Source organism: Podarcis filfolensis (genome assembly GCF_964270895.1).
Source record: "Podarcis filfolensis genome assembly, chromosome: 4".
Taxonomy (NCBI): Eukaryota; Metazoa; Chordata; class Lepidosauria; order Squamata; family Lacertidae; genus Podarcis; species Podarcis filfolensis.
Window position 1 is genome coordinate 56,131,804 of NC_139607.1, and position 27,753 is coordinate 56,159,556.

Genomic DNA, 27,753 nt, shown 5'->3' on the forward strand with positions numbered 1-27,753 from the left:
GAAACAGCACCCCAAACCATCAACTTCCAGGGGTTAGAATGAATATTAGTTCTCAGCCTATTTCTTGATGATGGTGCTGATTCAAAGCCATCCACTTAAGACAAAAATAAAAGGGTTCTTTCTGTTTCCATAGTGCACTGCACACATGAAGTCACTAAAGACTGGTTAAACCTTAACTTTGCCAACTTTCCATGTTTGGCGGGACAAAATCCAATCATTGGCTTGAACACCTTAGTTACTCACATGATCTTTTGGGTTTGCTAGACCCTTTTGTCCCCTTCTTGTATGTGTCAGTTTCTCAGAGATTGTGGTAAATATGCCAGCTGCCCATTGTTATGCTGGAAGGATGTGGTCAGCATAACAATGGGCAGCTGACATATTTACTGCAATCTCTGAGAAACTGACACATCCAAGAAGGGGACAAAAGGGTCTAGCAAACCCAGAAGATTTTGCTGAGGTCTGGTGGAATTTTTGTTATGCATATGGACAAACAGCCAAAATGTCTATACCAACTAGATATGACTTCATTTAGAAAGAATTATAAGAGTGACCCCACCACTACCACCTGAAAACCACATGCATCTGGCAGGCTCCAAGGGCCGATGAGGACTCCTCAAGTTGTGGTTCGAGGACCCGACCCCCGCAATGTGAAATGAATACGCAAGGACACGTGATATAAGGTTAATGGGCAAGAAAAGGCCACAACTTTATTGATTACAGCAGTGAAAAGGTATTGGCTTAGGCATTGGATGTCTAAAACAAGGGGGTTTATTCACCAGTAGGTGGAGCCTGTTGATGCTAATCCAACTATAGGCTCTCCCCTGATGTCACCGAGGGTCGTGCCATGGCCTCCCGCCAAGCAGGCATCGGACAGAGTACACGACCGCCAGATTCCTTTAACGGAATACCCAAAAATTGAAGGCATAGGCGATGGCCACACCTAGCCCTTCAACACACCACAACACATTATTCCAATGCCTAACCTACCCAGCCCAATACCACAAAAGTTGTGACGATTGCTACGAGGTAGGCGAAAAAACCAAAAAGCCTAATGCGAAATGGAAAAATTCCTACCAGGCCCCCTGGACAACCAGGGCGACCAACCTAAGGTCCATAGCAAGGCCAATGAACTAAGACCCTGAGCTCAAAGGGAGTGGAGGGTGGGTGACTCGCGATGAGACGATGGAGAGAAGAATGAGGCCGAGGAGGAGCTGGCGCCGCAGCAAAAGGCTGCTGTAAACGCCCCCTCGGAGGCACCTGGTTGGGTGCCTGCCGATGGGCATGGGCGCCAGCCAGGTGAGAGGAGGAGGCAGGGGGCTAACGCCCCCTGCTAGGGGCGGAGCTCGGGCTCCCGCCCACAACCACTCCCCTCTCTTCCAGGGAGGAGAGTCTTTATCACCCTCTGGGAGCGACCATCCAAGTAGGACCAGAACTACTACAAAGCAGTGCCAACCACCCATAACTCAGCTGCAGCAGGTGGTCTATGGTATCAAAAGCCTCTGAGAAGTCAAAGAGAATTAAGAAGGATACCTTTTCCCTCCAAGAGTGTCTGGATCTAGTAAGTATGTTTAGAATAGCACCCTGAATGTTACCTCCCCACCCTAAGATTTTGCAGTGCTTCCCCACAGGCAACCACACACACTCTGAAATTTCTCACTGAATGATCGCGACCAATCAGGATCAGGTACAAATGCTGCTTACATTACAGTGCTACATAGCAAATAATTTTAGGCTATGTGTTGATACCACTAAGGGCAGCTTAGGGGCATTTATAGTGAAAACATTGCTGGTCAGCAATCATGAACCACTGAGAATAAAGCATTTCTACACTCATGATACAATGATCCTCCTTTTTGACACAAAGCTCCTTTTCAGATTAGCCCCAGTATTGAGGACCATTTTAATTATTTAGTCTTCAGACACCGAGAGCAATGTTTAAAAACCAGGGATATTTCTGAAAAATGTTTGTAGTACAGTAATGAAGATAGCAGCTTTGAATGTATAGAATCTGCTTCTCTGGTGTAAGAATGTTTGAACCAGGAGTTAAAAAGCTGTTTGTCAATATCACTTCATAGCTGAAGTTACCAGGTCAATTGTGGTAGACCCAGAGGTGATGGTGTTTTTGTCTATTAAGTTATAAATGGGCCTGTCAGCAATGCTTACATATGGCAAATCTTGTACAGCTTTCATTACCCATGTGCCATCTTGAAGTTGGTTAGGAAATGCCCTTGGCAAGGTCAATATTGTATCAGTTTCAGAATTACATAATTCCCCTTGCGAAAGGAGCATTATTATTATTTAATTATTTACTAAAATATTCCCATTCCATCATTCTGCTTTATTTCTAAAGTGCCCAAAGTGGCTTACATCATGCAAAGTACAAAAAAACAGTCATAAATAAAGTTTTTTAAAGTCAGGACAATAAAAGCATAGAGAACGCCTCAGAAAAAAGCAAACAAATAAGCCAAAGGGATAAAGCAGCATCAACCAGCTAAGCCATATGCACCTGGAAACAGAATAATAAAATTATAGAGTTCGAAGGGACCCCAAAGGTCATCTACTCCAACGCCTTGCAATGTAGTTGTTGTTGTTGTTGTTGTTGTTGTTGTTGTTGTTGTTGTTGTTGTTGTTGTTGTTGTTTAGTCGTTTAGTCGTGTCCGACTCTTCGTGACCCCATGGGCCAGAGCACGCCAGGCACTCCTGTCTTCCACTGGCTCCCGCAGTTTGGTCAGACTCATGTTTGTAGCTTCGAGAACACTGTCCAACCATCTCGTCCTCTGTCGTCCCCTTCTCCTTGTGCCCTCAATCTTTCCCAACATCAGGGTCTTTTCCAGGGAGTCTTCTCTTCTCATGAGGTGGCCAAAGTATTGGAGCCTCAGCTTCACGATCTGTCCTTCCAGTGAACACTCAGGGCTGATTTCCTTAAGAATGGATGCATTTGATCTTCTTGCAGTCCATGGGACTGCAATGTATTAGTCAAAGCCAAATAATCTCTGACAGACATTCTAGCTTGTCAATACCCTTCTCAAACTGTGGTATCCAGAGCTGGACACAGTACTCCAGACAGGATCTAACCAAGGCAAAATAGAGTGATACTATTGATCTAGAGTGATACATTTATTCTAGACACTATATGTCTAATGATGCAGCCTAGAATTGCATTAGTTTTTTCCCACTGCACCACCCTGTTTAATCGTGGTAACCTTGTGGTCTGCTATGACCCCTAGATCTTTTTCATGTGTACTGTTGCCAAGCCAGGTGTCACCCATCCTATATGTCTGCATTTGATTATTCCTGCCTAAATGTGTGTGAATATTCATATTCTTCAGCTATACCGTGAGGCTCATTTTACTACTGAACAGAAAAACCTTCTTACAGGCCAGTCTAAAGCAATCCACCATGTGCCTCCCTGCCTTCCCATTCACTCTTTCTCTTCCTAGTCCTCTTCCTACCTTAACATCCTTCACCAGCCAGAGAAGATTAAGTTCCCTCTAGCTGGGAGCTTCAGACAAAAGTGGTGCAGCTTCTAACATTTGGACAATCAGCTGTTTGAGCACTATTTTGGGCATCATCGTCTGGGAAGAGGTGGTAGTAGCAAGCAAGATGCACATGGCTGATGGTTTCAGACAGTGTTCAGTTAGTTGTTGAGTCTATATATTTTGTCCATATATTCCCAGAACAGGGAAGGACCTGCAGTGAGCTCTTTCTTTTCCATCTGCCTTCATCCTGAGTTCCATGAAGGCTTCTAAATAACTAGCTTACGAAGCGGTATGTGCAGATAGCTATTAACACACTACATAAAAAATGTATGAACACATTCTACTTTATTGAAATGCAGTAGAACAAATGAATCAAATCAAAACTATTAAAAGACTGCAGTACAGTTCATAAAATGTAGAAGCAGCTTGGGGGGAAATAAACCACAAATCTTTGTTCAAGTGGAACAATGTCAGATGTCAACTGCCTGAGAAACATATGCCATTGGCTTTTCATTTTACATTAATAACTGTTTGTAAAAACAACTACACATACATAAACCCCCAAAACTCCTCTGCTTCAGATTAAGGTGTTGGAGATCTCTCTCTGTGAACACACCCAAAGAAGCAATGACTCTATAATGCTGAGGAAGGAAGTCAAATTGTGTTTGGCTAATGATAAAAGTGTAAAGGTGGAATGCTCAGCAAATAAGAATCTACTGTTGGGGAGAGTTATTCATAAAGCATATGTTGCTGGCCAGTTGGTCAACTGACATAATATCCAAGTGATCTTTTAACAAATCACAATACAAGCATGGACAAATTTAACCCCCCACAAAAATTGTAAGGGGATCTTAACATCAGCAGGTGTTCAGATTTTAAATGAAGAATTGTAACTGTTCATTGCAAGTTTCACTGTGATCTCTCAATCTCAACATCAGCTGCTATACAGCAAATGTGTGGTTTCCAGGTGGTCATCCATCAAGGCACTGACCAGGCACTGCTTAGCTTCAGAGGTGGTGGGTTCATGTGACTTCTGCCCATGCACTGGGACCATAGAGATTGCACAGTGAGAAATTTTCTGTGAACATGGTGGAAACTCCTTTGCTCAGTCTTTCTAAGCTTTATCAGATAAGTTGCAGGGGGAGGGAATCAATTCTATGGGAAAGTTGATATATGATTGGCTGAGTCTGACGGGGCACATTCATTGTAAAAAGAGTCCCCAAGATTGGATTGAACCAGGCTTACCATTCCCATGTTGCAAACCATTCATGGAATGAAGACAGCCAGCCCCCTTCAGACCCAGCTAAGCATGAATCAGCTTGGTAACATTGCTGGCATGTGCGGCAACACTGAGGATACAGACCCCTTTTCAAGTACTGCAGTAAATAGGGATGCCAGACAATTCTGGTGCAAATTGAAAAGGAAGAATATATTGCTGCAGTTCACATGTTCATCTATGGTCAGGAACAGAACTCAGCCAAGCAAATACAATCATTGTTGTGGTTTTTGATTCCACAAATAATTGTTTCAACATTCCATTTACACTGAAATGAGTTCAACAAATAGCTATGTAAGTTATGCTAAATAGTGAACAAGATGAATAATGTAGTATTTGGTGAAAAGCGAGTTTCAGTGGAACAAAAACAGCACTGATTTTTATTTGAATGGATCTCACAGCCTTGTTACATCCCTTGCAAATAATGCCTGAAAGGGGTTAGCATGCACTGAATTTCTTTCTAATATGTCAGTGTTCAAGAGCATAATTACAGTGCAAACAAACCTGCAAAGAACTTGAGTGCCAATCAAAAGCCTCACTAAGTTTGGAGAACAATTTCTTAAAATGCTCAAAAGGAAGCAAGGTGGTGGGGGAGACATACATTAATCGTACAATTTTTTGTTTTATCTATAAAAACAGAAGTGAGGCCTCTGTTAGATCTCCCAGTTGCTATTATTGCTGCACTATTCACTCAACATTGTGCTGCTGTACGTCACTGGGACTCAGAGCAAATCCTGTGCAGTCAAGGAAAGCAAGTTGATAAGGCCCTTTGCGGTCACAATACTTGTAAAGAGCAGCACAGCAATCAGCAGTGACAAAGTGCTAATGAGGACTGGCATTGCAATTAGTGGCACAGAAGATTTCCTCCCACCCTGTCCCGGTTTGGCATTTGACTTTTCATAGGTCTGATCTGAATCAAGCTGGTGCTAGATTATTCCACAGAAGTAAGCATCTTTTGAACTTCTCTCTTCAAAGTCATTAGTACTGAAATCAACATAAATAGAATATGCTGCTTCAGACTTGACTACCAAGTGCTTCAAACTTGGACTGCCAAGCATGACTACCCAAAGGAGCCACACAGTAGTACATGGCGCAAAATGAATCAGCAAGGTTTCCTGCTGCCTCTTCGATTCAGAGTGAGTAGCACCTCACCTAACCTGTGAAACATATGATGCCAATTCTAGTGATGTGATGCTCCTGTTTCTGCCTTTGCCGCTAACAGATTTATTAAAGACTGAGCCGTAGAAATGATTATTAGAATCAGTTATTTTTGTGATGTGTTTGTTAGGATATTTCTTGCAGCTGACAAATCTTTTAACAGAAAGGCTCACAACTGAAAAGAGGATTTATTTATGTATTTTAAAAAATACCATTTGCAACAGTATTTACTTTTTTAAAAAAGCAAACAACATGTTTGGTCCTCAATCTGTCCCAGCAGTCCAAACACATTCTTAAAAGCCATGCATGTGTAGACAGAATTCTGAGATGCTTTAATTCCATCCTCCTCATGAAACTTTCCTGATAAAGCTAGGCACAGATAAAACTGAACCAAGCAGAGCTCACTGGTAGTACTCTGGTATCCTCTTCCCCCCAAAAATATCATTCCAAAGAAGGCTTCCAGAAACCTTGGGAAATTGAACTACCCCCCACCCTAGGAAAGGAGGACATGGGGCCAGATCTGGGGTAAAGAGTCACAACTCTGTTAACTACTGTGATGAAGGACTGAAGAAAATGGGACTGATTAATTCCATCTAAGTGAGCAGCCTAGCTGGAGGAGGCTGATGGGAGCTTTTCTCCAGATTCTCCTGGGAGTGACACCACCCTGGCTCTGAGCACTGGAGCATTAAGTTAACTGGTCCATGTCCTTCTTCTCCTGCTCAAACAGAGAACATCTGTTTGCTCCAACCATCCTCTGCTGTCAGGAAGGAAGACTTATCCAGGGTCAAAAGATTCAACCCCTTTTAACTGCTTGGCAATGTGAGGTAGGTTTGGCAGTGTTTCTTCACCATGTAGGTGCCTCAGGGGGCTCATCTGGGCAGCCTCTTCACTCCTCTGCCCACACCACCTACTACCAAAGAAGCCAGCTCAAGCTCAGTGAATCTGCAGATCATTAGGTTGAACAGGTCTTCCCACAGTTCCTTAATAAAAGTGTCCCACTCCTCCATGGAGATATGCATTGTCTCTATAAAGGCACATGTCTCTACAGCCACAGCAGGTGCTGTAACCTTCCAACAGTTTGACTTCACCACCCAAAAGCACATTCCTCCATTGTCTACCGAGACAGAGGGATACCAACAACAACAACAACATTATATATAATGGTGGCATGTGAGATATAATCACCTCCAATTTTCAGAAGCCTCTACTTAACATCCCTCCTAATTCTCTTTGTTGCTGTCTCAGTCCTATTGAAATGGTGGTCCCCTACCACACCCTCTTCTCCAGCATCTCAGATCACATGGTAAGCAACTCAGGGGACCATGCTAAGGCATCACCTAAGTCCTCCCATATCTATACTCCCATAACTCCCATACTAAGTGACAACTAAGTCATCTGCACTGAATCATCTTCTCCAAGTTGCAGCACCAAAATCTGAGGAACTAGTTCCAGAGATGCCTGATGAAATAACATGGGGAGGAGTTTCTATAATAACCATGAAAATATTATGGCTGCAATCCTGTGGTCTCTGGGGCCATGTTCCACAGCTCAAATAACTTTTAGATTTATCTTTCTGGATGGATGAATGGATGGACAGATGGAGAAAGTAAGATGTTCAGCCTCAGGAAGAAGTTGTGATTTCATCAAGCACTTCCCAGCCACTGCATAAACCTCCACAGCCCTTACTTTACTGATGCCAGAGTTCTTACATCAGTAGAAACAAAAATAAGGTGTATGGGAGACATTAAAGAAAGGGGGAGTGGAGAAATTGTTCTTCCCTCCTCTCCACCCTACTGCCACTTGTCCAGCAGAGCTTCAGACATCTTCAAACCTCTGACAACATGGCATCTCCAACCCACCAGTAGCATTCAAATCTATCACTGAATTTCATTTCCAGCCTCAATTTACAGAAGCAGCTACTATGGACATCAGATGTTAAACTATTATTATTATTTACAGCAGGCTCTAATATAAAAATAAATCTCACACTTCTTTTCACTTATTTCATTTTTTTCTCTTCATAAGAATCACGATGGACATTTATTATATTGACATATATGACACTGAATAATGGTTGTTTTTCATTTAGGGCTTGAACACCAATATCTTATCTATATGAGTTTATTTGCTGAGGAAATATTGAATAAACACACACTGTGTAGCCTGGTCTACAACTGGAATTTATGGAGTGATTAATCCACTACTACAGAAACTGCTAATGGTATTGCCTACTAATTATTTATACATAAATAGCTCACACCCTATTTCAAAATACTGTTTTAAACAATGATGCCAGTGTTTATTGATTGATGCTATTCTGTTATTTTTCTGCTACTGTGCTATTCCTAAAAGCCCTCTTCCAGCATACTGATTCCATGTTAAGTAAACATGTGAGACCATGGTAAGGAGTGTGACAGTTCTTTCCCTCTTTCACTGCTCCAGTTGGCCTCCATGAGTTAGCTGTTAGAGGATGAGCTACTGAAAGTTGAGCCTCTTGTACTCATGGAGGTTCCATGTACATGTTAGAAGCCCTGGAAAATCAGGGTTCTGAAATGTATAGGAAGCTCTACAAGTTCCCACCTTTAGACATTTGTCCTCATGACTGATGTCAGGAACAACAATGAAGGGTGGAGCTAGCATACTTCTATTCACTTACCTGTTTGAGGTAAAGGGTAAAGGGACCCCTGACCATTAGGTCCAGTCGTGACCGACTCTGGGGTTGCGGCGCTCATCTCACTTTATTGGCTGAGGGAGCCGGCAGACAGCTTCTGGGTCATGTGGCCAGCATGACAAAGTCGCTTCTGGCGAACCAGAGCAGCGCACAGAAAAGCCGTTTACCTTCCTGCCGGAGTGGTACCTATTTATCTACTTGCACTTTGACGTGCTTTTGAACTGCTAGGTTGGCAGGAGCAGGGACCGAGCAATGGAAGCTCACCCCGTCATGGGGATTCGAACCGCTGACCTTCTGATCAGCAAGTCCTAGGCTCTGTGGTTTAACCCACAGTGCCACCCGCATCCCTTACTTCCCAAACAAGACTTCCTGAAAGAGCTATATATTCATATTACTGCAGCTAGAGTGTCTATTAATTACAGTGCATTTCAAACTGCCTTCAACTAGCACTCCATCCATTCTGCCAGCTAAGCATGCCTCCCACCAGTTAACCCCTGCCCCAGCTACCGCTAGAATGGAGCTTTCTCTTCCAGCCACTGAACATGCATAGGGATGAAAGTGCTGTTAGTGGAATATTCACTGGTGGCTGTCATTGGAAGGCACCAAAAAGGGCATTCTGGAAGTAGGGAGGGATTGAGTAACCCTAAAGTCCATTGGCTCTTGAACCAGTCCCACTGCCATTGTATGGTGACATTGGGTCCAATGTGGACCAGACTGCAGCACCAACAGCCTGGACTGATGCAGCAATCAACCTACCCCCATCTTCTATCCTGCCCACCATGTACAGCAGGGCTGTGGATGTGGCATTAACCCCACCAGTCTGTACAGCCCCACCAGTTGGCAATGGGAGGGGATGGGGGCATGCTCTCCAGATCTTTTGGATGTAATTCCCATCAGCTCCAGGTGGCATAGCAAACAATGAAGGATTATGGGAGTTACAAGCCAAAATATTTGGAGGGTAAAAGGCTGGGGAAGGCTGCTATAATCACTTACCTGGAAGTATTATTCATTGAGACTTATGTGAGTAGACATGTATTGGATTTTGCTGTTATTTTAAAAGCATATTATTTTAATAGCTTCTTTCCAGTGTGTTTGTTTGTAGAAACATCCACACTCTGTACGTTCTGAATCACATCATATGTCTCTATAACTGTGTACACATAACTTATTTAAAACACATACAAAACGCATTCTTTTCCTCAAAGAGTTCTGGGCACTGTAGTTTATCCCTCATAAAACTGCAGGTCCCAGCAACCCTTAACCAACTGCAGTCCCCAAAATTTATTGAGGGTAAGAATGTGCTTCTACTTTTGTGGAATTGAATAGGGTATAGTATAAAGTTTCCAGATCAAGGGAAGTAATAGTACCACTCTGTTCTGCCATGATCAGACTATACCTGGAGTACTGTGTCCAGTTCTGGATACCACAATTTAAGAAGAATATTGACAAACTGGAACACATGCAGAGGAGGGCAACCAAGATGATCAAGGGTCTGGAAACTAAGCCTTATGAGGAACGGTTGAGGGAGCTGGGTATGTTTAGCCTGGAAAAGAGGAGATTGAGAAGAGATATGATAGCCATCTTCAAACATCTCAAGGGCTGTCACATGGAAGATGGAGCAAGCTTGTTTTATTCTGCTCCAGAGGATAGGAACCAATACAGGAGATTCTGACTAGACATCAGGAAGAGCTTTCTGGGGGTGTGAATTGTTCACCAGTGAAATCAACTCCCAGGAGGGGTGATGGACTCTCCTTCCTTGAAGATTTTTAATAATAAGTTGGCTGTCCATATGCCCTGGATGCTTTAGCTGAGATTTCTTCATTGCAGGAGGTTGGAGTAGTTGAGTCATTGAGTTCCTTCCAACTCTCAATTCTATGGTTCTATTAATGTGCTTTAAAGGTATAGTGCAGGCTTCCTCAAAGAAATAAATTACAATGCATTTTACTTGTTTTCAAGTTACTGTGTGCCTCTACCTGTACATTTGCATTTCCTTTTGCTTGAACTCTGGAATTTTTCTAAAGCAACCAGTTATCTCTTAATTGACTACATTCAACTGGTGAATCCCTCATACTAGTGCACTTTTCTATGGCTACTCATTCTGAATATAGATGAACAAAATTAGGCTGTGTTGTTATTTATGTTCTGTTGGTTTTTCCATTTAAATCTTTGAAGCACAATATCATTCTTGATGCCAAAATAGCACTTTAAAAGTTAAGACAACCTCCCCTTGTGTTCAAGGAATGCATGGTGGTGGTAATGGAGGGTCATGCAAGTTGCACTTGCCCTTTCCCATTCCTATCCCTGGGGACCATGTCCCTCAAACCACACATTCAGTGCACCGGTGTATGCATGTAGGGATCATTGTGAGCCAATAAGGATCCCTATCACATGGAAGAGCTCTATGTATATACCAGCATACCTACCCCTTCCCATATGCTGTGAACAGTGAAACATGTGAAGAGAAGAGGGACATGGCCACTGAGTGCATTGGAAATGGGAGCAGGAGTAGACCAAAGAACCACAATTCCTACCACACTTTCCTTGGAGGGGTGAGGATATCATGGGAACTCTTTACTGCTTCTTCTTCTGACCTAACATTGTATCTATTATACCTATATCAATGTAACTTCTAACATTTTCATAACCAAACGAGAACCTCTGTCCCTTATCCATGTCCAGCACTATCCTATTCATGTTCACTTGGACGTGTCCTTACATTTGAAGTGGTTGACTGTAACAATAATTTTAGCCTTATGGTCCAATCCTATGTTTGCTAACTCAGAAGGAAGTCCCATTGAACTCAACATGGCTTACTCCCTAGTTAGTAATGGATTGCAGCCTTATGTCTAGAAGAATAGGAGAAACTGTTCCTTTTAAATTCAGCCCACAAGCTGTCTGTCTGACAATCCTAGGTGAGCATTTCATGTTTGCTATATTGGCAAAGTACTTCTCTATCTATCATGAAGTGACTAGCGATGAAGCATTGGTGACAGGGAGCTGATCTCTATGGATTAGGTGCTCTTGGTTGATTTATATTACCTAATGGGCAGGACATCCCTATTGGTTTTCTTGAAGATCAAGAAGAGGTGCACGGATGAGGAGAAGAAGTACAGGTAAGAGTATATCTGTCCTTACTTGGTATTCAATAATGGCTCTTAGAGCTTCTTTACAGAATCATTTATCTTGGAATAAAATTCCCTTGACAAGTGTAAAATCCTTGACTTATTTCCAAGAATATGAAGCCAGCGTGAGCTGTAACTTAAGAGAAGACTCGTTGCACAATAGCAGAACACATGCTTTGCATGTAAAAGATCCCTCTGTCATCTCCAGGTAGGACTATGAAAGACCCCTGTCTGAAACCCTAGAAGTTGATGCTAGTGGACATTCCTGAGATAGTTAGACCAATGATCTGCCTTGGTGTAACATGGCTACTTATGTGGGCTCCAAGAAGGGATGCAACAAATATCTACAATTTTCATTTTCTAGAGAAAAATTGCTTATCTGTAGTTGATAAGTTTCCCATCATATAACAAAGGACTTCTGAATTGATATTGTAAATCCACAATAATCAAAGAAGTAACTTGCTGTGCAAGACTTCGTTCCATTACACCAATGTCACGGAATGGGGAAGGATTAACAAAAGCCCATCAGCATGAACAACAGCAAGACAGCCACCTATTTAAATGGAAAACAATAATGAGAAATAGGTTGGCATTTTGCAAAATAAAAAGTCATTTCTCCATTCTGTTTAAAAGTCTAGAGCTATAAGTAATAGCAAGCTGATTGGCTGTTTGAACAGAGAGCTCTACTGCAATTGCAAGCTGCTCAGCTTATTATTCACTGAACAAGTCACACAAAGACCAAAAGAGTTTCCCAGCACATCTGAATGGTAATAGTGCACATGGGCTAATGGGAGAGGACATAAATTATAGAGAGTGTCCATACCTCAGTTCTAGTTCAAATGTATTACAGATTTTTATTTGACTTTGTCCAGTTCACAGATTACCCAGTTCCTTTGCTCCCAAGGTTAGGGAACTGTTCACAGAGTTTAAGAAAATTGTTCATAGAGTTTAAGAAAACTCTGTCGTCCAATCCTTCTAATGCAGTAAATCCATTACTGCAAGATCACTGATATGTGGCAACCCAGCCCCTGCTTAAAAACCTTTAACAAAGGAGTCCACCACATTCGAAATCATTATGTTCCACATTGAACTGCTCATATTGTCAGGAAGTTCTTCCTAATGTTTAACATGCTTTGAATCTTCCTTTAAACATCTCTCAGTGTGAGGAAGCCTGAAGTGGAACTGGTGCATGCAAAGATGTTGGGGCTTGCATCCATATTCCCCCACTTCAGTTTTCAAGCTAACAAGTGTTTGTTTTGGATGCTTGAAGGTGGCTTAAGTCTTTGTGATAATCAGCTGAACTAAGTAGATTTTTGTTATTTAGTTTGCCACCTGTAATTACATACTTGAGTGATTTGTATTCTGGTTGTATTCTGGGAACCTGTCTTTAAAAATGTTTGTATCCCCTCTCCTTGTTTCTATAACTTGCTTTTTTCTGGTAGTGCCTACGTCTATGAAAGAAGGAATACTCTAGGAAGTAATGCTAGGTGCTATGTGCATCTCATCTCCAAGAATCTTACCTTCACTGGCACACACACCACTATGGTCACACTAGGACATTGAATTCCACATTGTGATGTAGTGACCCCTCCTCAAGAAGTGAGCGCTAGCCTGCGAGGTAGAACAAACTGGACAAGACAGCATTCTGGGTTTAAAAATTGTCCACAACATTATTGATTCCAGGTGTATGAAATTTTCAGCTTATGCATTGGGTATATATTCCTCTCAGCCCCCAGGGCTGATACATGACAGGGTTGAGCCTAGGATTAATGGATCCTCCACAAGATGCAGGTGTACATGGATGGCCTTCCAAAACCACTGAAGAAGGCTCTGTGGCCCATCTGCCACATGCCTTGGATTTGGGACAGATACTTCCAACGAGAGGAAGGGTTTAGCAAAAAAGAGTGGAAATTGGAAGTATCAGAGACTGTGACCAGTATCCTGACTGGGAACAGTTGTGGACCACAGGTATGAAATTTATGGCATGTAATGCCTTAAGAGAGAATATTATGAAAATGATATACAGGTGGTACATGACACCAGTCAAGCTTGCAAAAATATATCATTTGCCCGATAATAAATGTTGGAAATGTAAAGAAATTGAAGGTACATTCTTTCACCTTTGGTGGACGTGCCCAAAGATTAAGGCTTTCTGGGAGATGATATATAATGAAATGAAAAAGGTATTTAAATATACCTTCCTGAAGAAACCAGAGGCCTTCCTCCTGGGCATTGTCGGCCAATTGGTGCCAAAGAAGGACAGAACTTTCTTTATGTATGCAACAACAGCAGCAAGAATACTTATTGCAAAGTACTGGAAGACACAAGATCTACCCACCCTGGAAGAGTGGCAGATGAAGGTGATGGACTATATGGAATTGGCGGAAATGACTGGCAGAATCCGAGACTTGGGAGAAGAGGTGGTGGAGGAAGACTGGAAGAAATTTAAAGACTATCTTCAGAAATATTGTAAAATTAATGAAGGTTAAAATTATGTTCGGATTGGCAATAAGTGGTATTCAGCAACAAAAGTTAATAAGAATATGCAAAAAATGAATTGATAAATGGATGAAAATATAGAGTTACAATATGTTATGATATAGAGTTAAGATAAATGAAAGAGGGTAAGGATTTGCTGAATTGATTATGTAAATGGGAATACAAAAAGGGGAGGTGTGAGGAGGTCAAGGAAACAAGCAAATGAGCTTAAAGATATCAAAAAATGGATTTGTTTTTTGTTTTTTGTATTTTCTTTTATTCTTCTCTATGTATTTTTGTATTTTTTGTATTCTTCTTTTTCTTTGTTTTCTTTTTATTCTGTAAATCTCTGTTTTTTGTAAAACCCTAATAAATATTTTTTTTAAAAAAAAAGAGACTGTGACCAGTATCAGAGACTGTGACTAGAAACAGAAATTAAAATCAGGCTTAGCAGGTGGCATGGAAAGAGAGGAAGCAGGCTAAAGGGGACTTCCAACATCTGAAAATCTGGAGAAAGGGGTCAAGGAATCAGAGAATCATAGAACTGGAAGGTTCATCCAGTCCAACCCGCTGAAATGCAGGAATGTGAACTAAAGAATCCATGACGGATGGCCATTTATCCTCTGCTTAAAAACCTCCAGTGAAGGAGAGTCCACCACCTCTTGTGGGAGTCAGTTCCACTGTCAAATAGCTCTTACTGTCATAAAGTTCTAACTGATGTTTAGGAACTATTCAATTATTTTAAATTTATGTTGGTATTTTGAATCTTTTTATCTTCAGATCTTTCTTTTTTTCTTGTCGCATATTACATTTGAAGAAAGAAGGGCTGCTAGGGATGGCAGAGGCTGATTGATTAGCCCAAAGAAACATCACCGCTTTCTCCATGTCATTAGTGGGGATGAGTAAACCATGTGAGAAAATGCCTCAGTCCTTGCATGGAGCAGTCTATGTGATTTGAACCACCTGTGGCTCACATACTCTACCAGCCAGCATGTCAGAAATGCATCCACAGCCATCAACTAAATTAGCTCCTTTCATGCTGGGCTGCTGTACTCTTGGATTATTATTTTTTTATAAACAGACTCTGTTTCAAGGAAAACAAGATACATGATCTATTCTGAGCCCTTTTTTCCCTTTGTCTCTTGTATATAGTAGTTTCTGCTCCCAACAAAGCCATTTTCTATAACGTTACAGATTTCTGTAAGTATATCCGTATACCAGCAGGCTGTACATTGTGGAAATAAAACAAATGAAGTACATTTGCTTGTTTTGCACTTTGCTCTGCATATACAAAAGGATTACAAAGAAATGTGAGCTCATATACCTATTTTTGCTTAACAGTACATGTATATGTGCTTTTTTATTGCTGAGTCGCTCTGTAATGTGTCTGTTTCTGTCTCTGATTAAGGTTCTGATCAATTTTGTGTAAAATGAAGTTCTGAGTCCTCCATTCACCCTTACGCAAAATAAAAGTGGCTATGACTTTTTTTTCCCTTTTGGTAGAAGCAAGTGAAATTTGCAGGTACAGAGGCCCCTCCATAGTGGATTAAGCCTGTCAAAATGTAGACAAACAGGTATGGCTTTTGCGGAGAAAGTAATAGGAAGTCACTTTTCTCCATAATCCATATCAGACAATACCTTTATTAGTTTAATTAAATTTCCAAAATCCATATTAATTATATTGGGGTTGGGGAGGGGGCTTGTCTTTTGCTCTTTCTTACCTTAGAAGAATTAAGAACTGACTGAGAGACCCCAGACTGAAGAAGAATCCTGCTAGGACAGTGACATTGTGGCTGAGTTGTTCCCAAATCAACAAATTTGGATTTGGATTCCCTCTTGAAGCAACAAGTATGCAGTTTAGGAGTGCAATTTGCACCATCTTTGTCCATAGAGGCCCAGGTGACCTCTTTGGCAAACAGCCCTTATCACCTACTTAAGCTAATATATCAACTGTGCCCTCACCTGGAGCAGGATTGATTTGTCACTGGGTAACATCTTCTGGTAACCTCATGTTTGTTGTTGTTTAATCAATTAGTCGTGTCCGACTCTTCATGACCCCATGGACCAGAGCACGCAGGCACTCCTGTCTTCCACTGCCTCCCGCAGTTTGGTCAAACTCATGCTGGTAGCTTCGAGAACACTATCCAACCATCTCGTCCCCCTGTCATCCCCTTCTCCTTGTGCCCTCCATCTTTCCCAGCATCAGGATCTTTTCCAGGGAGTCTTCTCTTCTCATGAGGTGGCCAAAGTATTGGAGTCTCAGCTTCAGGATCTGTCCTTCCAGTGAGCACTCAGGGCTTCCTTAGGAATGGATAGGCTTGATCTTCTTGCAGTCCATGGGACTCTCAAGAGTCTCCTCCAGCACCATAATTCAAAAGCATTAATTCTTCGGCGATCAGCCTTCTTTATGGTCCAGCTCTCACTTCCATACATCACTACTGGGAAAACCATAGCTTGAACTATACGGACCTTTGTTGGCAAGGTGATGTCTCTGCTTTTTAAGATGCTGTCTAGGTTTGTCATTGCTAACCTCATGTTTACACTACCGTAAAGTTCTCCATGTTGAACATCTCTTATGGCCAGTGCAGAATGTTGCAGGTCAGTGCTGAGAGTGGAGTGGTGCCAACACACTGGCAGAACTGACCCAGCACTCCTGCTGACATGTATGCACAATGCTGTTCCTTGACCCTCCCTCTCTCCAGTCCATTATGCAGTAATGACATGGATAACTGGAAATTAAGTGTTTGCCGACACCCCACCTTCCCTGGCCATCTGCTACTGATTGGAGGTGTTGTGTCTTTTTCTAGAGTGGACCAAGAAACCCTAGGGAAAATGTATTAAAACCCAAGTTGGAGAAGCACTGTAGAGTTGTATATTTGAGATATTTCTCATGGAATCCAAAGTGTTTTATTTCAAAGGGAATGGTTTCTAGCTAGATTAGATGCATGTACATATATAGCTTAACTTTATTATAATTTTTGCTGTTTCCTGTACATTATTCAAGATATTGATGGTGTCTGTAAGTCTGCACTTATTTATTTAGAAGACCTGCTTAAGTAGGGGGAAATGTGACAGTTAATGCTGGGTAATGAATAGTGCTTATCAACTTTCTGCCTCAAACTTTTGTTTTATAATTGGCCCACTGCAATTATGCCATGAATGAAACACTATTGGTTGATTTATTATCATTGGTTTGAGGCAGATGGTGGTAAGTGTTCAGCTGCACTCTGTATGGCATGGTACTAATGACAATTGCACCACAAATGGCATAGTGTGTAGTTTGATCAAGATAAGTTAATACTTTCTCTTTTATAAATATAGAAGGCATTGGAGGAAACAGGGCAATAACTTAGTTTTTTGAAATGTCTTATGTTTCCTTTCCTTAACTACTCACACTCCCTTTATAGATATTATCGGATAAGTAGATTACTAAAGCAATCTTATCAGCTGATCTAACAGAAAGGGTCTGACCCCCTACTTCATAAAACAGTCTGACAGAAATCATCTTGCCACAGATGTCGGTTATTTTCCTCTGAGCTGTTGGGATCACAATACGTGTGATGTGGCACTGATATAAAGAGAATAACTAAGTCGTTTTATTTCACAGGGCTCAGTAAAAAGAAATTTTCTCAAAACCTTCATGTTTAACAGGTAAGTTTAGGTTTTGTGCTGCATTCTATTCATTTATCTTTCACTGAGCCAAATGAATGGGAGATATATAGATAGATATTCTGCATGAGTTTGTGCCTTCCAGTCACTGGAGACAAAAATTGAATATTACCGGTGGCTTATGAGCTTGCAGATTCATACCTAAAGAACTGCCTGTCAAGAAACCAAGCAAACTACTAAAGTCATTCTATTCTGGTATCAATTAGCAACTTGTGATGCCTTCTCTGCTCATGCAGCAAACAAATCTTCATCTCCATTACTGCTTATATTACCATAATATTTTTGTTACGATGGTAATAATTTTTGTGTCACTGTGCTCACTCACATATTTATCTCAGAAAATGGCATAAATAGAGATGGGTGGTAGATATTTGTATGAAAATAGATACTGTGAATCAAATACCACTGGTGCTTTGCTTATGGAAATACCCACTTGGGGCCCTTTCCCACAAAGATATATTAGTCTACAAGTTTTGCTATGAGAGTGAATGCTACCTCTTCCCAGAGTAACCGTTATAATTTCTGGAATGGTGCCCTGGCTTCAATCTGCTGATATTACTGTGGAATATGAATGCTGGCACTTTAAGACATCATGTCCTATAAAATCCTTTCTTGCCCTAAGAAGAGCCAGTCATATCTATTTAATTTTGGCTAGCTAGCCATTTATTACAAAGAATCCCTTAGACAAAATACAGCCATTTTACAGCTTCTGCCTTTATAAATTCTTCTAGCTAGTTTCATCACCACTAATTGAAAACAATAACAGCATTTTTCTGAGCACTAGAGTAATTAGCAATATGATTTTAATTATGGAGACTTGCACTTTTTTAAATCAAAAAATCATTCCAGTTTCACTCCACTATAAATGATATCTTAATCTTACCTGCACTGCAGAATGTTTTTTTTTTAAAAAAAGAAGAAGCAGCAGCAGCAATGCCCTGTTAAATTAGAGGAAAATATATTTTATTTACACATAAAATGAGAAGACATGAATAATTCTTTTTAATCATGCATGGCTATTCTTCACGTTTAATACACATTTGCAGCATTAACCATGGGTGCCCATTAAATTAAACTTGGAATTCAAAGCAGGAATTTCAAACATTTGAGCAGGTACAGTGGGATTCTATACATGTCTACTCAGAAGTAAGCTCCAGTTGGACTTATCTTAAAGTAAGATAGGTGTATACAGGATTGCAGCCACAGAATTGTAGCCAAGTTCTACTTAGAGTAGGCCCATTTAAATTAATGGCTCAAAGTATGACTAATGTTAGACACAACTCCTAATCATTATTTATTTAATAATATTTTCAAACTATGAGAACACTAGCCAATTGCATATCTGTTTACTTAACCTATTGCTTGACAGCCATCTCCTTTCTTGAAAAATTGAAGCTACTGCTATGAGCCCTACCCTCCAGAGCAGGAGAACTCAAGCTTGCTCCATCTTCCATGTGGCAACCCTTGAGATATGTGAAGATGGCTATCAAATCTCCTCTCAAACTCCTCTTTTCAAGGCTAAACATACCCAGCTCCTTCAACCATTTTTCATAAGACTTGGCTTCTAGACCCTTGATCATCTTAGTTACCCTCCTCTGCACACATTCCAGCTTGTCAACAACCTTCCTAAATTGTGGTGCTCAGAACCAGACACAGTAGTCCAGGTGTGATCTAACCAAGGCAGAATACAGTCCACAAAGTTCAGGTATTCTGGCAATGTTGATTCGACCACACTTTCTTCTTTGTGGTATTGGTCCTTTTGGCAGGGGATGGACCTTGCTTGCCACCAAGGAGTGATTTGCGTCACAGTCAGCACTGTGATAGTCATGTGACACAATCATAGTTCAGTGTCAATTGCATGGAGACAATCAAGTTCTTCTGGTGACATTGACCTGACTTTAGATGTCTCCAGGACCCTTGCTGTTTCAGCCTAGTAGAGAAGAACATGTTCATGATGCAGCAGCTGTGATATGGACACATCTCAAGCAGCCTTTGTCCATTCTCATTCATGCTGCCAATACTCAAGTGCCCTATACAGTTGTCCCATGCATCATGATCACTCCCAACTCTGGCATTGAAATCTCTCATTAGTAATAGGCTGGGAACATCTTGCTTAACCAAGCTTACTTAGTCAAGGTTGCCGAAATGTAGTCATCTTGGACATTAACATTATGCCAATCTGCTGTTTGACAGGAAAGGGAAAGCAGGGAATAAATCCTGTCTTCATGTCTTATTGAAAAAGTAATTAAAGCCACCTAAGGTTCGAATCCCCACGACGGGGTGAGCTCCCGATGCTCGGTCCCAGCTCCTGCCCACCTAGCAGTTCGAAAGCACATCAAAGTGCAAGTAGATAAATAGGTATCGCTCCGGCAGGAAGGTAAACGGCATTTCTGTGCGCTGCTCTGGTTTCACTAGAAGGTGCTTAGTCATGCTGGCCACATGACCCGGAAGCTGTATGCTGGTTCCCTCGGCCAGTAAAGCGAGATGAGCGCCGCAACCCCAGAGTTGTCCGCGACTGGACCTAATGGTCAGGGGTCCCTTTACCTTTAAGAGTGTGTATCACTAGCTAACCTAGGAGCTCCAGCACACAATGAAATCAATGTAGCAAGTACTGTTAGGAGCAACAGGTTTTAATAGCATGCCATTTTCTCTCAGGGGGAGTTCTGTGTATTGTTCATATTTTACGTACAGTCTGCATGCTTTATGTATTTTACCTATATATATTTTTACATATGTTATGTTCAATCACCCATAAGATGCTAAGAGGGAATTGAATGCAAACTGCATAAAATTCCCTGTGAGAGCAACAGCATACTATCAAGAGTTGTTGCTCCCGGCAGGACTTTCTACATTGTTTTCAATGTACACAGTGACAGAAGCCCTGCATTCCAAGTTGTCATTTTTAGGAGGGTGAAATTACTCTTTAGAAATAATAAAAGAGGGCAGGCAAGAAGTCTTTGGACCACAAGCACTTTCAACTCAGACCACTACATAAGTGTGTGTGCTTTTCTTAATGCATTCATTATATATATATACATACACACACACACACACACACACACCCCTTTGTCTTTAAAAAGTCACATGGAATTTAAAGGATTTTTCTTTCCATTCTGTGACAAATCAGCCCAACAACATTTTTGTTTTTTGTCCACCCCTACCCAGCCTGCGTAGTTCTGAACAACTATACAAAAACAATTCACTTTCCTCCATGTGTTAAGTATTTATTTGCATCAGCCTCTAATCTGTGAATCTTCTAATCAATATTGTTGTCATCGGGCAATATAATCCCCATGTGGGTAGCATCATTTGGGAGAGATGAATATGCTAAGCTCTGTCCCTGCAACAATGTCACCATCCACAGTTCCCACTATAATCATGGACGATTCTAAATCACACAGGTTTTGAATAGGAATCAGACACTTCATTGTCATGGAGGGCGACAGTGACAGGGATGGAGCTTAATAGTGCTTGTTCCCCTAAGAGAGTTAACAGTGTGGCCAATTAAAATACTTGCAGAGAGTTTGTGTCATAAAGAAAAAACTTGCTAAGATCCAGTACATACCAGATCACACCACACCTGGAATACTGTGTCCAGTTCTGGGCACCACAATTTAATAAGGATGTTGACAAGCAGAGGAGTGCAACCAAGATGATCAGAAGTCTGGAAACTAAGCCTTATGAGGAACGGTTGAAGGAGCTGGGTATGTTTAGCCTGGAAAAGAGGAGATATGATAGCCATAATCAAATATCTTAAGGGCTGTCACATGGAAAAGGAAGCATGCTTGTTTTCTCCTCCTCTGGAGAGTAGGACTCAAACCAATGGCTTCAAGTTGCAAGAGAGCAGATTCCGACTAAACATTCGGAAAAACTTTCTGACAGTAAGAGCTGTTTGGCAGTGGAACAGACTCCCATGAGAGGTGGTGGACTCTCCTTCCTTGGAGAGTCATGGATGCTTTAGCTGGGATTCCTACATTGCAGGGTGTTGGACTAGATGACCCTTGGTCCCTTCCAGCTCTAAGATTCTATGATTCTAGTCCATTCACATCTAAGCCCTGATAAATGTATTCATACTCCAGATGTCATGAGACCCTCTGTCGTGTTGCTGCAGCAAAGACACTGCAGTGTTGCTCTTGTTGCTTTAAAAAACACCTTATTTCTTACTTTTCTTATAATCACTGCTTTTGAGTATGTAGCCTTACATACCTAACTGTATATTTAGTAATTCTATGTATGTCAGGTGGAATATAAAAAATATGTGGCATGATAAGCAAGTAGTGAACAACACCTCCCCATATGTCAGATTAATGTTTAACTTTTAAATTATGTGAACAAGTTAAATAATCCATATCATATGACAGTTCTTAAAAGCTGAGCCCCTAGATCCTATAATACGTCTTAAGAAAATACAGTTTAAGAATTTTTTTCTGTCACAACATAGGGTATAAGACTGCACTCAGATTTTATTTGTTAAAATGTTTATCCATCCACCTTTTTGCTTTTAAAATGTATTTTTTCCTGCAAGTGTCTCTCCTTTGTAGAAGCATCTATGTAAGGAAGGCTCATCATTTAATATATTAGCCTTCCTGAGCTTTACCTAGCAGCTTTATATAAGCACACATGTGCCACGCTAATCTATATGCCATAATGGATGATCAGAGTGCAATCCTGGTGGCTGCGGGGATCTGCTTTGTCAGGATGTTCCCTGCAAAGAATGTGTTGGTGAAGAAGCACCCAGCAGAATTAGACCATCCGCCCCTGCCCATCAGATGACTGATGTCAGCTGATGTACAAGAGGGTGTGGTTTTGTGGAAATGGCCCCAGAAGCCAACTTGAACCCCGTGATGGGCCAAGATTGGAAGAGGAACTGTGCGTCAGTGGGTTGAGCATCTGGTTCGCATGCAGGTCCAGGTTCAGTCCCTGGCTTCTCCTGGTAGGGCTGGAAGAGAACCATACCTGAAATCCTTCAGAGTCACTCCCAGTCAGTGTCATCTACACTGAGTTAAATGGGCCAATGGTTTGACTCAGTATAACACAGCTTCCTGTGTTCCTAAAGTAACACTGAGAGTAGCAGCAGCAGAAATATAGATTAACAGTTTAATTTGCAGTAGGTATCCCCCCCAAAAAAGATGACATGATTTTTACCTGCCTGTATATCCAGAGTACACAATCACATTATGATTAATAAATTATCACAATATTTGCAGATTACTCTCCTTAACAGTATGTTCTAAACTGTATTACAGTTATATAAATACGGAGGAATATGTTCTGCATTCTTATAAAGAGCTTCCCTCATTTTTTTGCCCACCACAGCATAAGTAAAATTCATTCCGTTGACAGGATCAAAAGATTAGCCATAGCGGTGAGGGGTTTTTTTGTTTTATTTTGTTATTTTTCTACAGGAAGATCAATCCGGTTGCATGTTTTTGGCATAAAATATTGCTTGGTGCTACTTAGAGGGAAACCATAAATCCACCGAGGTGCTACATTAATCAACCCATCCCTGGCAGCTTAAGTATATATCTGTTAAAATGAAACTCATTGCTTTTACAGGTACATAATTTGATCCCTCTGTCATCCTTTAAGTTCACCCTTAAAGCTCTGCGAGAGATGTGGGTGTCATAACCTAACTTCACAATGAATATTCATTGTATACCTTGCAGGATTCTTTAAAAAAAAATCAAAAAAGAAGTCATCACACTCTAGGAATTGCTGTGGAAAAATACTCTGTTTTTATGTGTAAGCTAGCTTCTTCAAAAATAGTGTAAATAATAATTAGAGATTTAATTAGCTGCTGCCTCCTCATGGAGCAGGCGATGTGCTGGAGAAGTTGGAATTGATGGGATGCCATGCAGAAGGGGAGATGCTGACCCTGCTCTCCTAAATGAAACCTAAAACCTAATTTTATTCAAATTAATCCCCAGCAAGTCAAGATCACTGACTTGCCAACAGAAGGTAGAAAATAAGCCAATAATGAATAAAACTCCGAGGAAACTGTTGTATTGATGTGGCAGGAAAACGCTCCTCCCTGACTTCTAAGCCTTATTCAAGTGGTGTTCTTAAAAATACATTGAGGGAGGTATGGGAATGTGCATGCCCCAACTCCCACCATGAGTTGCCTCTGACTTTTGCACATTGGGTGGAAGTGCTGAAGTTGAATTCTTCACATGAACATGCTTAGATCTGGAGCCTCAATGCATGGGGTTCCTGATTCTACATGCAAGTGATTCTACATGTGTTCAGTCAAACAAACTTGGAATCCCCCCTTTCAGCTCAATATAGCAAAGTCAGGGAAGCAACTGCTGGGTCCAGCATTGGAGGCTGTGTGGACATTGTGGGAAGGAGCGACACACATTCTCTCCTCCTTTCTTTTCCCTCTCCTAATATGTTTTTTCTTTTTCCTATGAGGGAATTTTTTTGTGTAGAGGAGCATTTTATGAGGGGTTTTTTGTGGGGGGAGGGGGGAGTAGGCTGTATGCCGAGACCCTTCTAATCCCTGAATCTAATCCCTTCTAACCCTTCTAATCCCTGAATCTAGCAAATGTTAAAACGTAAGTGAAGATTTAAATTCCTGGTTTGCTGATAGGTTAGGTAATGGGCCATTAAGTGAACAAAGGAAACAGCTCAGCACCAGAGGGCAATTGTGCAGGGCCCCTTCTTCAACTGGCTGGTAGTTAGAAAGACAGTGGCCAGGGTTGAGAGTTGAGTGATGTGAACTAGAAGCTGGAAGCAACAGGCTGGGAAGCCAGAGAGTTATAGCAATGTTTAAATCCAAGGCTGTGGCTTTTGGGGGAGCAAGACTATCTTGTGATATTAATGCTTGTGAACCCCTCTATCATAGACTCAGGTTGTATATATATGTGTGTAAAAAACAACAACATGAAGCATAAAGACACCACAGTCTCTGTTGTACCTCATTCCGAAGGAAACAAAAATCCTGAATGTGTGCCTGGATCCCCTGGAATCTTGCACTGCTCAGAGATTGGGGTGGCATGCTACAATATTCAATCCTATGAGTGTCCTCCATCTGCAATCTGGAGTGGTACAAGTTTATCACCTCAGTGGAACTTGCAGGCTCACTAAGAAAAACTAGTGAGTAAACTAAGCACAGTAGGCTATGAAGATATAAGAAAGCAAAGGGGGAAACAGAAGCTTCGATTTTGTTTTCCTCTGTGAGGGGCCTGCATTTTATAGCAACTCCCAGTCAATTTTCCTTTTAATTATCTGTCTCGGCTGCAGTTTTCTTACAGCAGTTCAGGACAGCTGGGCCTGCTGTAGAGGACAAGTTGTTTTCATGAATTATTTCTACTGCATTGACTTCCTTCTGATCCCCTTTGTTAATGACTGTTGTATTTGCTGCTACTAAATAACACCTATGCATTTTGCATTAGGGTCTTGTACTGAGCAATCCTAAAACTCAATGTGGGTGGCACCAAAAGGTTATTTCTATCATTGTCCTTGGAAAGCAAAAACTTTAAAATGCATTCCTTTCCCATATTGCCCTTAATTTCACACATAACAGAGTTGGCAAACACACAGAGAGAGATGCTCAGGCTAAGGATTAGCTCTTCATTTTTGCCTGAAAACTTGAGCCCAGCCCCTGCATATTAAAGCAGATTTTTTTCTCTCTTTCTAGTAGAGTTGCTATGTGGCTTTGTTCAAATAATGCCACCCACTGCCCTTATGCGGCCCTGGCTGCATCCCCAGTTCTTATTTTATTACAAAAGCCAGCCTCTTGACCTGAAAGTGGCATAGATACAAGGCAAAAAGAGCACACAGTGTTTTTCACAAATGCTGAGGTTTTTTTTTATAAAATGAATCCACAGACACTTTCCATTGTTCTTCATCAAAGAAGGAACTAAATGCAATGAAACCTGAGATAGTCATGAGAGCATGAGACTTGGATCTCAAGGTCGTAGTTTCGAGCCCTACGTTGGGCAAAAGGTTCCTACATTGCAGGGGATTGGACGACCATCATGGTTCTTTCCAACTCTATAATTCTATGACATTCAGAGAAGCAGTCATATCTAGAGAGGCAAAAGAAAGAAAGACCCATTGCCTAGAGAAGGGACTTCCTGGTTCATTTTGTAGCTCTTTCGTTGCTCTTCCCTGGGCCAGAAGTGAGAGCTGTGCAGAAAGCAGTGTAAAAATCCAGGAGTCTGTCCTCTTTCTAACTCAAGTCTTATTCCATGAGAATAAGGTGGGGTGGGGTTGGAGGGGAAGCAAGCCCAAACTGTTCTGCCAATGGCAACAGAGATCATCGTGTGTGTGTGTGTGTGTGTGTGTGTGTGTGTGTGTGTGTGTGCTGAAGGAGGCTGTGGCTCAAAGTGGACAGTAGCTCATCAACCATATTGTTGGGGTGTGTGGCTGAGAAGGAGCAATATATACGAACCCTGCAGAATAGTCCAGGGTTGTTGTCCAATCTTCTGATGTTTCAGGGTGGTTTTTTAAAGGGGAAATCCTAGGGGTGTGAAGTTGATTGGAGCATCAATGACTGAAGAGAGGGTGAGGCGATTAATCACTTTCCTACCCATTATTAGAAAAAGGGCTATTTTTGGCTGAGGGACACCATTTCATTTTTTAAAGAAAGCCAAAATGGAAAGTATTGTAATCTAAATGCAATCTAAAAGTCTCTACAATATTCACGTTTTCTAGGTTCTGAGGAATGTAATTGCCTCCTATGTTCTAGAGCTGCAGTCTTGCACACAGACCTCTCAAATCCCTTTGACTTCAATCGGTTTGTATCAGCCTCATTGTACAGGACTGAAGCTTCTGCTACACACTGATAATGTAATATTTGAGTTGGACCAGAGTTCTGAATATGCTTTGCCCAGTATGCTATAAGCTCATACTTCTCACTCAGAGAACCACCACCTTTGAGAAGTCTCTCTGACAGAGGTCTTTCAGGCATTTCCTTTCTGACAACCACGTCTTCCGTCACAAAGGGAAAGAGGGCAGCCTCATTCTGAAACAGCTAGTCCCAATATGTTTTACATTGCTGCATGCATGAATGACTCCTGAAACATCTGTGTGTGAGTACTGAAAGCTGACAAGTACAAGACTGGCGGGGGCACAGAGGGAGGGAGGCTCCACTTTAACTTAACATCTCTGAAACAATTACATTTGCATGTAGGACAATTCTCAAGAGAGAACTTCTTTTTTGATCCTGTCAGTTCTCTTTATAGTTTCCGTCTTGAAGACAAGCTTTGTTTCAAGGTGTTCTATTGTTTGGTTTTATTTTTTTCAGAGAAAGAAAGATGAGGGGGCAATGGAGATCAAATGACCACCTGTTAAGGAGGCAGGAGTGGGAAGAAAGAAGACAAGCAGGTCCTTTCACCTCAATGTAGAGCTGGAAAAGGTTCAGATAAAGTCAATCACAACAATCAAGGGAACAGAGCAGCTTTCCTATCCTAAGAGGAATATTGCAACACTTGGGCCTTCCTCATTTGTATAAAAGGTGAATAAGAGGGGACATCATGCAGGCATGTCCAAATTTTACTTTGGAGTAAAATTGGAAGAAAAAAAAGAAAAAGAAAAAGAAAGCTCAACAACTGTGGAGTAAAATCGTAAAAAAAGCTCAACAACTTCAATCCTAAAAAACAGTCAACTTCGGTCGGCCCTCACACATGTTCACTTCATCAAATCTGGTCCTCTTTGAAAAAAGTTTGGGCACAAGGTATATAAAGTTATGTATGGTGCAGGACAGAAAAAATATTTTACCCCTCTTGCACTATATTAGAACTTGGGAGTATCTAATGAAGCTGAATGTCGGAGGATTTGGGACAGACAAAATACAGTGCCAATTTAAGCTATGGAGTTCACTCCTACAAGCAAGAGTGATGGATGGCTTTAAAAGAGGATTGGGCAAGTTCATCGAAGATAAAGCTATCAATGGCT

At 41.3% G+C, this 27,753-nt stretch overlaps 3 long non-coding RNA genes across 3 annotated transcripts in view; 2 read left to right on the forward strand and 1 right to left on the reverse strand.

Annotated features, from left to right (window-relative positions):
* Positions 1-4,890, reverse strand: part of LOC310761482 — a 58,450-nt gene extending 53,560 nt beyond the window's left edge. Inside the window, exon 1 of the long non-coding RNA XR_014547536.1 lies at positions 4,725-4,890. This is a non-coding gene — a long non-coding RNA (uncharacterized lncRNA). The remainder of the gene's footprint in view (positions 1-4,724) is intronic.
* LOC310761480 lies at positions 1,399-6,009 on the forward strand. The gene is made up of 2 exons (XR_014547534.1): positions 1,399-1,558; positions 5,395-6,009. It is a non-coding gene; the product is annotated as an uncharacterized lncRNA (long non-coding RNA).
* Positions 6,010-15,914: 9,905 nt separating this feature from the next.
* Positions 15,915-27,276, forward strand: LOC310761487. The gene is made up of 3 exons (XR_014547541.1): positions 15,915-16,032; positions 17,792-17,835; positions 27,104-27,276. It is a non-coding gene; the product is annotated as an uncharacterized lncRNA (long non-coding RNA).
* The last annotated feature ends 477 nt before the right edge of the window (positions 27,277-27,753 follow it).